This window comes from Mytilus edulis, chromosome 4, assembly GCF_963676685.1.
Source record: "Mytilus edulis chromosome 4, xbMytEdul2.2, whole genome shotgun sequence".
NCBI lineage: Eukaryota > Metazoa > Mollusca > Bivalvia > Mytilida > Mytilidae > Mytilus > Mytilus edulis.
In genome coordinates this window covers 22,985,213-22,996,537 of record NC_092347.1, presented here as the reverse complement: position 1 = coordinate 22,996,537, position 11,325 = coordinate 22,985,213, and positions in this window count along the sequence as shown.

Here is an 11,325-nt window from a genome sequence, read left to right as displayed (position 1 = left end):
ATAATTTATGTTTATATAATGTACCCTTACAAAGATCGTCTGAGGACAAAGGTCGCATCAATGTATATGGTAACAAACTTTTGCAATTATGTAAAAACAATTGTTTATATATTTCTAATGGCAGAATTAGTAACGACAAAATTATGGGCAATGTAACTAGCAAAGAAACTAGTCCAGTTGATTACTTAATAGTATCAAGAGATTTGTTCCCCTATATTACGGAATTTGAAGTTATTGATTTTGATTCGCTACTTTCTGATTTTCATTGTAGATTGCTTCAATCTTTCAGAGATGTTACCAGATGATTTGCTTGATAAAAACAATTCACCGAATGTGCCTAGTAAGCATATTCGTTTTTTTTTGTCAAGAACATATTGGACTATATTTACATTTTTTTTTATCTTATTCTATGCAGATGACACTATCATACTTGCTGAAACAGCAAGTGATATGCAAAATACATTAGATATGTTTGAATTATATTGTACACAATGGAAACTTTCTGTGAACACAGATAAGACAAAGATTATGATATTTTCAAAAAGAAAAAGGAAAAAATAACACTTACATGATTTCAAATTATATGGTTCTGATATTGAAATAGTAGATTTTTATCCTTATCTAGGCTTGCTGTTTAATTGTAACGGTAGATTTACAAATGCAAGAAAAAAATTGATAGAACAAACAGAAAAGGCACTTGATGCTCTCTACAGAAAAAAAAGGAATTTAAATATTCCTATTGATTTGCAACGAAAATTGTTCGATTCTTTGGTTGAACCCATACTGTTTACTCTTGTGAAATATGGGGTTTCGAAAACATAGATGCTTTAGAAAGAGTTCATTTAAAATGTTTGAAAAGAATTCTTTCATTAAAAAGGCACTAGCTACGAGATACATAAAAAATCTAAAGTTTGATTTTTTTTCTATTCAATCAATAATGAAAGTGAAATAGTGAAATACCAATTCGCTTTTTGCAGCCAAAAAGGTTCAATTTTGTCAAATTACGCTAAGAAACATTGATAATTAGTTATTCACTCGCAAGTGAATGAGTCGACCTCTTTAAATCCGTATTCATGTGAACTTCAATTTAACCCCTAGCTAGAAATTGACAACGCATGCATTGTACGTGTACTGATTATTTTAAGAAAAAGAATGTCATCAATGAAAGTGAAACTACGGTAAATCATTTGATTACTTATTCCATGCACATAAAATCATTCTTATACAGTTAAAACAATGAAAAACATCTATTTTTAATCTATGAAAAAAAATCAAACAGACCTATACAAATCCAATTGCACGTGTTGGTTTAATCTATTCATATTTTTATTTATGTTTACATAGCTTATATGGTCATCTGAGGTCAAATCGATAGTTAATTAGATGGTGTCAGGACTAAAATACACACGAAATGAACCTATATATTATCTACCCCATGCTCTGTAAACTGGTTATTTTAGACTTTTGATAGTTTCGATAAATGTTTTACATTGTTATAAATCAAATATGAGAATTTGAGTCAAATCGGAGACCATGAATTTGACAGCTAGTTTCCCTTTAAGAAGCAGCACTACTAATTATATGGTGTACGATGAAACTGGCAGGTATCCCTTGGAAATTAAAGTACGATTAAGAATTTTATCATTCTGGTAAAAATTATTATTAAACAGAACGAAATTATCAGGATTATTATACCAATTTTTGTATACAGGCATAATTCTGGAAATATTTTTTCTAGGTGGAATAATTGTATGAAATCTACATTAGAACACACAGGTTTGAGCTATGTATGGAACAATCAATGTATTTTAAGAAATGTTGACATCAAGATATATACAAAACAAATTTTACATACCAGTTTAAATACCAGTTTATTCAAAAGTGGTTTAGTGATGCTGAAAACTCCTCTAGAGGTGGATATTATTTACTGTTTAAACACGCTTTTTGCGTAGAAAATTATTTAGTAAAATTGAAAAAAGAAAATAGAATATATATTACCAAACTTAGATGCTCAAATATCAAAATTCCACTAGAAACTGGTCGATGGCATAGGGAGACTGCACTGGGGTAACGGCATGTGTATAAGTGAGACTGCACTATGGTAAAAGTATGCATGATTTCACAATTGTTTATTCAGATTGCACCTAACGGAGGTTCAAAAACCAACAACAAAAACTATACGCTACAAGAATATCACGGGCATAAAACCAAACTTGAAAATGAAACTATTCAGATAGATAAAAATAAATTGAGGACAAGGGTTGTAATTTTCACCACTGTCTAATTTTTGTGATTGTTAAGGCTTAATATTAATAGGAATATCATATGTGGTATGAGTTCCAATGAGACAACTTTTACATTCAAGTCACAATGTATAAAAGTTAACGATCAAAGGTCAAAGTACTGCCTTCCACACGGAGCCTTGACCTACACCGAATAGATTTTAATACACGAGAAGGTGTATATCACTGACATATTCATAAAATATACCAAGTCAATTAGGCTATCAATAGATTGAGTTGTTGCGACGTCAACTTTCAAGGTGTAGTAATAATTTCAAAAAGTACAAAATTCTATATACTTAGTACTTGAAATAAAGATTATAAAATACATATATCGCCCATTTAATTACTTGTCAAAAAGCTTTATCATATAGATCATCCTTCTTTGTCGTTCGTCCGTCACCGATATAGGTTGTTTCTCTAATTGTTAAAGTTGGTCTTGACATATAGTTATCATTGACATTTCTTCGTGGGTCTTAACTGTTTTAAGGTTGTTATTCATTTAAAATTGTAAACTAATTATATCTAAAGTTTATGTCTATTTTACAGTTTTGATACTTCTTTATCTTTTAAAAATACCGATATATCATATAAATACATTAACTTAAGTACCATGCAGTATAAATTTTAATACTTTAGAGAAAAAAGCATATCCTTAACTTTTAGAACCGTCAGCTTTTTGTCGTTAAATTATGTGAAATTCTTTTTTAACTTTGATAAACAAAAAACTGATAGAAATCTATGCTAACATTCGAATGCGTCAAACATTTTTGTTTTTAAAGACAGTACATTTTATTCATTCTTCATGCTTATAAAAGACTATTTTGTATATATTGCATTGGTATCACTTGAAGCTTCAATTCAGTAGTGACCAATGAAATAAAAAAAAAGCAGATTGGCACATATTCCTTGTGACGAAACAATTATATTTAATAAGCTACCAGAACAATCAGCCCCGAGTGCTGTCGGATGATTTGTCGAAATAAAGACAAGAAAACAAGCAAATTATTTTCCTATTCATGCTGAGTTCACACGTAATTCGAATTCGATTCGCATTAACTAATTCGCATTAGACACGTTTGACGCTCTAACGTCAATTCTAATTCGAATTGCAATGCGCGTCAAATTCGCTTCACTGTCGTAACGACGTTAACTTGTATGCCTCGTTCACACGGACTATTCTTATTATAAATATTTGTGTTGTTCTTTTTTTATATTTTCGAAAGAAATAAAAAAAAATGTATCTCTTATGCCTCGTTCACACGTACATCTAATTCGAATTGAATACGAATCGAATTCACACGTTTCTTTTTTAATTCGAATTGATTCGAATTGGCTTATTCGAATTACCCAATTAGAATTAGAAATACGATTTTGTTAATACGAATTAAAAGTTAACGTCGTTTGGACAGTAAAGCGAATCTGACGCGCATTGTAATTCGAATCAGAATATTGACTTTAGGAAGTAAAACGTTTCGAATGCGAATTAAACTAATTCGAATTAGTTAATGCGAATCGAATTCGAATTACGTGCGAGCTCAGCATAAATTCGTATTAACAAAAACGTATTTCTAATGAGAATTAGTTAATTTGAATTAACCAATTCGAATCAATTCGAATTAAAAAATGAAGAGTGTGTGAACGCGATTAGCGAATTCGATTCGCATTCGATTCGAATTCAATTCGAATTAAATATACGTGTGAACAAGGCATAAGAGATACATTTTTGTTTTATTTCTTTCGAAAATATAAAAAAAAACAACACAACAAATATTTATAGTAAGAATAGTTACATATTAAGGTTACTGTACCAAATATTTGTTCGGGCACTTGGAAATTTATAAATATTAGATACATTGCCGTCAAATAAACGATGCATAGTACAATATATGTGTAAACGCATAAGTTCCAATCAAATCATATACTATTTGTTTGTATTGATTTTATAGTTCCGAAAGTCGTTCTGATTATTTAGATGAAAGGTTAAAAAGATCTCATTTCCCAATATTTAAAACGCAAGTGCTGTTGTATCTTTTTTGATGTATGTGTTTAAAGACAAACTAACATACATTACTTTGACGAAACTACTTTGTGTTATGTATGCAAAGAACAGATGCCAGTGGGCTCAAATTGCCTTTTGCGTGCCATTAAATTTGTCAATTCTGAGTATACAAGAACCAATCAAAGAAATCAAAGTATTATGATATAAAGAGAAGACCGTTATTATATTACCCCAATGAATCTAAAAACTACAAGCACGCAAGATGAAAGAACAGATTTATTATTAACAGACCAAATATCTTACTGTACAAAGCTGACAAGAAAAGACAGCATTCGTGACAACAACTCATAGTGCAGCCTAACTAGTTTGAATAACACAAACAGTTTCCGTTTAAAGTGTTGAAAGGAAAATTGGTGCAATGAGAAGTTTATCATTTAACTGTTTGCTTATTATGTTTTAAATTAACTGATATTTTTTATCTGTTGTTTCGTTTCCGACGTACGCGTGTTGTGCAAAATAGTTCATTAATCAGCTAGGTTCTAGTTTAAAAACATTTAGAGAATTATTATACCTGGATAACAATCAGATTAAAACTATTTCACTTGACAAAATATATAAATACATAGAGAATCCAACCGAGGAGTAAGTTCTTTGGTCTCCTAGAACTGGAACATTTCTTCTCTACTTCTTTGATATTGACAGTGAATTGGTCTTTGATTGAATTATAATGTAAAAGTATTCCATTTAATCAAATAACTGTTAATATAATCTGAATAAAACAATTGTCGTAGAAAAACAGATACAACGTAACAACATTGCCACAGAACAAGAGATAACAACATGACCAAAGAACTACAGATACAAAAATGGCACAAAACATAACAGAACAACTGATAATACCATGGAAACAGTCAGAACAGATAACAACATGGGTACAGTCAAAACAACAGATAATAATTTAATTTTTGAAGTAATTCGTCTTCTGATTGGCTGACGTCGTTTTGTTTATCAGTCCATAGGCACAATTTTGTCATGTGACCGTGACGCCATCAACGTTTTTTTCATGATTACTCCGATTTAAAATAGATTTAAGAATTAAATTATAAGCAATGACTGTAATACTTTTTCTGCATATTCGAAATAACATAAAAAATGTGGTGACCACTTTAAATAACCCGCTACGCGGGTTATTCACTGTGCACTTCATCTTTGAAGTTATTTCTTCATACACAGAAAAAATATTACAGTCATTCGGTTAATCACTGTGCACCACATTTTTGATGTTATTTTTTCATAGACAGAAAAAATATTACAGTCATTCCTTGAATAAAATGACCACAGAACAATAGATAACAACCTGACCATATAACAACAGATATAAAAATGGCCACAGTCAGAACAACAAATAATAATATGGCCGTAGAACAGCAAACAAAATGGTCGTAGAAAATTAGATAACAATGCAACATGGCCACAGAAAAACAGATAACAGCATAGCCATATATCAAGGACGAAAGAAAACAATTAGTACAATTTACACACTATTATACACAGAGATAAGTTCATTCGCACTATACAAAACAAAAAAGGTAACACACCATACACAAAAAATTAAAGATTGGACTGTATATAAACCCAAGCAAATTTCAAAATTTAACAGAAAGATAAAAAGTTACGATTCTACGATTGGAACCATAAATTATAGATATTAATAAATAACCTTTATTAAGAGTCGGCATAGTATACAAACAAGGACATAACATTAGCTGTAATGAGCTATGAAATGACGTACAAGTGGAACATAATCGTAGTCATCTGTAACACACATATTACATACAATATAATATGAATTTACTAGGTTCATTTATAATAAGTATAATCAATTTAATGACTTGAATCGACATATATCCTAGTACTCGTTAATTAAGTTAATATGGCAAGTCTTCTCAAGAGTCAAAGTAATTTGTCAGGTATATTCCAGGGTGAAATCTTGTTATATTCACACATTCGCATTTGCAACAGTTAGCAACTAAGCTGATATTTAGTTTAATACTTTTTATGAAATTCAATAATTAATGTTTTTTGCCGGTGAATGAGAGCAACAGAACATTCTAAAATAACTATCTAATCTCAAGTTTGCTATGGTGTAAAGAAAAAAGTCCCAAGATCATGAAATCTACACAAAAGAAAGGAACACATAGAGTTGTGAGAACATTGTAACCGGAAGTGGAATCAGGATCAGTATTGGAAATAGACTGCATTTCTAGTCCGACAGTATTTGGAACATTTTTGTATATTATATAACACTTGAATACTATCATTTAAAGGGTAACCTCTTTGTATAATTAAGGAATACTTATCTTGTACGGATGTTTGGTTTACAGACCGAGTTGTTGTTAAATCTTCAAATAATGGATAGTACCCTCCATTTACAAAGAGTATTATTACGAACAAATTATTTGTATTCCAAATACATCATGCAGAGTTAAGCCAGTCAACATGTGATTGAATTACAAAATGTTTTTGATAATGTTATAGTCATTACATAAGAGATGCAGGTTTATCTTTGTTAATTCAATAAGCTGTCTTGCAACCCTAAATTTGTCCATTTCTATTTCAAAGGGATTACTTCGTTGCATTAGATCTTCATCAAATTATATAATGTGCAAACTCACTCTTCGTGAATAAATGAGACTTGATTCTTTGAAATGAGAAATTGAGTGGGCTTAAACTGTTTGACTTATGAGTTTGTTTTAAATAGTTTACTGTGCCCCACCATTATTATTTTCAAGATACCGACGACTATGTGGAAATATCGGAGTGTATAGACACTGAGTGTGAGAAATTGTCATAACTGTTGTCATGGCATTGCTACTTTGTTCCCGACTTATGAATATCTCGTTTGTATCGTTCGCCTTTTTTTCAAGCAAAAAAATGATATTTAATTTAATATGGTAAAACAAAACTGACCCCCCCTATGTACCCATATTTTGGCTCATACTTTGTGTCTCTATTACTCCCTTTATATTTTCAGGTGTATACCAAACATATTTTTGTCATTATTTAGACACTGATGATTTCAGTATCGGAATCCTATTAAATATATATTATATCGTCGTATCAGCACTCCGGCATGGTAAATTTATTTACGGCTGTGAAACTACTATAACATTTAGTTATTTGTGATTTTCAGTATTTTGTATGTACAAATAAGAGTTGTAGAAATCATAGATCATAGACGGCCAAAAATTTCGCCAAGCTGCAATGAAGAAGAGAAGAGATATAAGATGAGACGGCATTTCACATGAAAAGACTACATGACTATTGTTTAAACTATTGATAGTGCAAGTATCATAGTTATAAGCGGATCTTTACCACTTATTTACAAGAAAACAAACAAACAGAAACCAGAGCGACACAAATATAGTCTCAAAATGAATGTTACCACTATTCATATCGATTTTGAAGATTTTGAAGACGAATACATGTCGTAGTGAAAGAGATTTTCACAGACTTTATCACCGCAGATGGTTTTCTTCCTATACATAAAACACCAACCTCTGAAGAGTGTGTTCTCAAAATCCGTTTGGAATGAAACTTCATCAATTGCGAGAACCTAAATACACTTTCCAAAAAAACATAATAAACAATGACAATTCTGGGCGATTACAATAGGCATACCTACATTTTTGTCATAACGAATATGATACAGGTGAAAAGTCCGAAGAGATTCGTTTTTAGAGGTTTAGCTAGCTATAAATACAGGTTCAATCCACCATTTTCTACATAAGAAATGCCTGTACCAAGTCAGGAATATGACAGTTGTTATCCGTTTGTTTTATGTGTTTCAGCTGTTGATAATGTCCTTTGATTAGGGAGTCACCTTTTTAAATTTTCCTCGGAGTTCAGTATTTTTGTGATTTTACTTTTTTTTATATGTGACCTCAAAAAAGAAAACAAAATTATATCTAATTTTTTAGTCGTAGCATTCAAAATATAAAAATAAACAGTCATAAAATGTCATTATGTGAAAATGCACCTCATTAGCCAAAGTTGAATTATTTAAAGTGTATTATTCTTTAAATAATCTCAGATAACTTAATTGTGCGCTATATTTCGTGGTTGTATAATAATTAAATTTTCCTAAACTTTCGAAAATCAATTATTATTCTCATTAAGCCGAAAGTCGAATACTTTCAAATTGTCAAGTTACTTAATTGAGAAGAAAAAGATACAAATTTTATATATGAGGTGTCTCTTGTGAATGTTAAACACATTGCTGTCCTCATCCTACCAAAATTTAATCAATCAATTAAACAGTTCTGACCGACATTCAAATCTATAGTGGCCTAACTTATTGTTTTCAATTAAACATCTCTTTCATTAAACACATCATTTCATTTTTATGTAATTCCGATTTAACTTAACAAACGTAGCCCACGCAAATGCCATATATAATAGACAGTGTAAGAATCTTATGCTACAAAAGGAAAGTTTAAACGTCTTATATGATATCTTAAATCATACCAAGTTATACTTAGTCATACACCCAATTGCTCCAATAAATAAATCCTGGGGTTCTTCTTTTTTTTGTTATGTTATTCTAAATGCTGCTTTTCACCTTCATGACACATCTATTAAACATATAATTAAAGATATAAACTTTAAAACAAGTAAGACGAAAAGAAAATGCGTTTTCATATGGTCCGTTTTTCAAATAGAAAACTCAAACGCTCAAACACATTAAACGAATAGAAATAAACTGTCAATGTCATAGGACTAGTTTCACAATGCGACCCTCTTAACATCCGGGGAAATATTCAATTTTGCCACAAATAATCTCCAGGTAATATTAAAGATAAATTATTAAGTAGAATATTGTGTTAATTTGTATGCGATTTTCTCAAAACCTATCAGAGCAATATTCATTTAGTGTATAAAGGTATTATAACCTGCATCTGAAATTTCCGTATTTTTTAACCAAAGTTCCACTACCATATACAATTGTCTGTACAAATATGTAGAGGATACATAATAACTTATCCTCTCGGTTTATGGTCTCTGGTGGATAGTTCACATATTGACAATAATACTACGTCTAATTTTAGGCCCCACCTACGATAGTAGAGAGGTATTATGTTTTCTGGTCTGTGGGTCCGTTCGTTTGTTCGTTGTACCGTTCGTTCGTCCCGCTTCAGGTTGAAGTTTTTAATCAAGGTAGTTTTTGATGAAGTTGAAGTCCAAACAACTTGAAACTTAGTACACATGTTCCATATGATATGATCTTTCTAATTTTATGCCAAATTAGAGTTTTTACCCCAATTTCACGGTCCACTGAACATATAAAATGATAGTGCGAGTGGGGCATCCGTATAATTGGGACACATTCTTGTTATATTTACTAAACTCATCACGGTGACCGAATTATAACCCTTTCTTATTCAACCGATTAAATCTATGGAATAATGTCTCAACAAAATGGATACACTTCGTTCCTCAAAATACAAATACATTTTTGCATATGCGCCATGTGCCATTTTTAAAGATATTCATTCTGCACTTTTTACTGATTCATTATCGTATTGATCTTCAGGTCTTTGTATTTTATTATCATGATGGAATATAGTATTATTGGAGTTCTTCAGACTAAGACGACACTTTGGTTGGAACTGAAAAGTGAAATGTGTTAGGCAATGAAAGTTCACCAAATGCAGTTGTTGATCAATATTTAATCTGTGTTAAACAGCTTACATTTAAATTTGATGGGGCACTCCAGTCGATCAACTGTAATGACCTAATTACACTGCTTCCATTCATCTTAGCCTGTAGAGAAAATTGAGTTCGTAGCATAAATAATTGATGTTAAAGATCATATCTATTGTGTCCCTAATCAAAACTAGGTATATAGTGCGTATACCTCATTTCTTTTCATTTACATGATATTGGTTGAATAGGAAATAAATAGATTTATTTGCATCAGTGTGAAGTGACTTAAAATCAAAGATGAGCATATTTAAGGCTTAATATATATAAAAAACAATATGCCAATATGCCTAAAACGGTATGTTCGTATGCAGGACATTCTTTCTTCCTGATGTGTGTCAGGGCACTTTTTCCGTGTCTCTTGTTTTCACAGTAACCACATAATTCAACTTTGTTGTTATCATATATTTTTTTGTCTTTGGCAACATTGGCATTTCGTTTTCGACGGTGGGAACTAGATGCGGCTTCAGTGCCTTGGGAATCAAGAAGGCGTGATGAAGAGCTATTACGAGTTTATTTGCCTCTCGAATCTAAAGACTTGTTCCAGAGTCATGTTCTGATGTTTGTCCCCTAAGAAATCTAACTGAATATAAGGGTCACGGATAAGTACGTTACGTAAGATAGATTCTGTGAAGTCGACGCAATGTTCACATCCTGGAACATCATGTGAATTTACAAACGCTGGCTTGGACTCGGATTTTGGCTCCAAATGAACGAACTGTCTTGTCGCGATCTTGTGTCATGCCATAAAAAGAAACACGCGTTCCCATATTGTTTCCTCTTTCACTGCGAGTGTTTAAAAGGCTGCAAGTACTTTTGTTCAGATTTATCAACTTGTGGACCACCGTTAGATCTTGAAATGTCTCGTCGCAAAGTTTCATCACAACATTGTAGTAGCTGAATAACAAGGTCTTGCTGACCTTAGTTGCTTGTATTTCAATCGAAAAACAATATGTCCAATCATTACTGAAACAAGCTGATGCAACAGTTGGACTTGATCATTTTACTTTTTATCTATTTTTGCTAAAAAAAAAATGGCACAAGCGGCTGCTGAGTGAAATGCAGCATGAGTTGTAAGTAATGCTGTAACCAGAACAGCGTCGAGATCATCCGTCTCATATTGGCAATCGGGTACTGGGCACTTCACTGCAGGCATTCAATCTCCCATGCAGAGTTATCAGTCCTTACTCTCTCTCAATTGAGCAAGGACCGATAACTCTGCATGGGAGATTGACAGGCGTTATGTAATTTTATGTCAATAGTTCTCAAAAGTGTCGA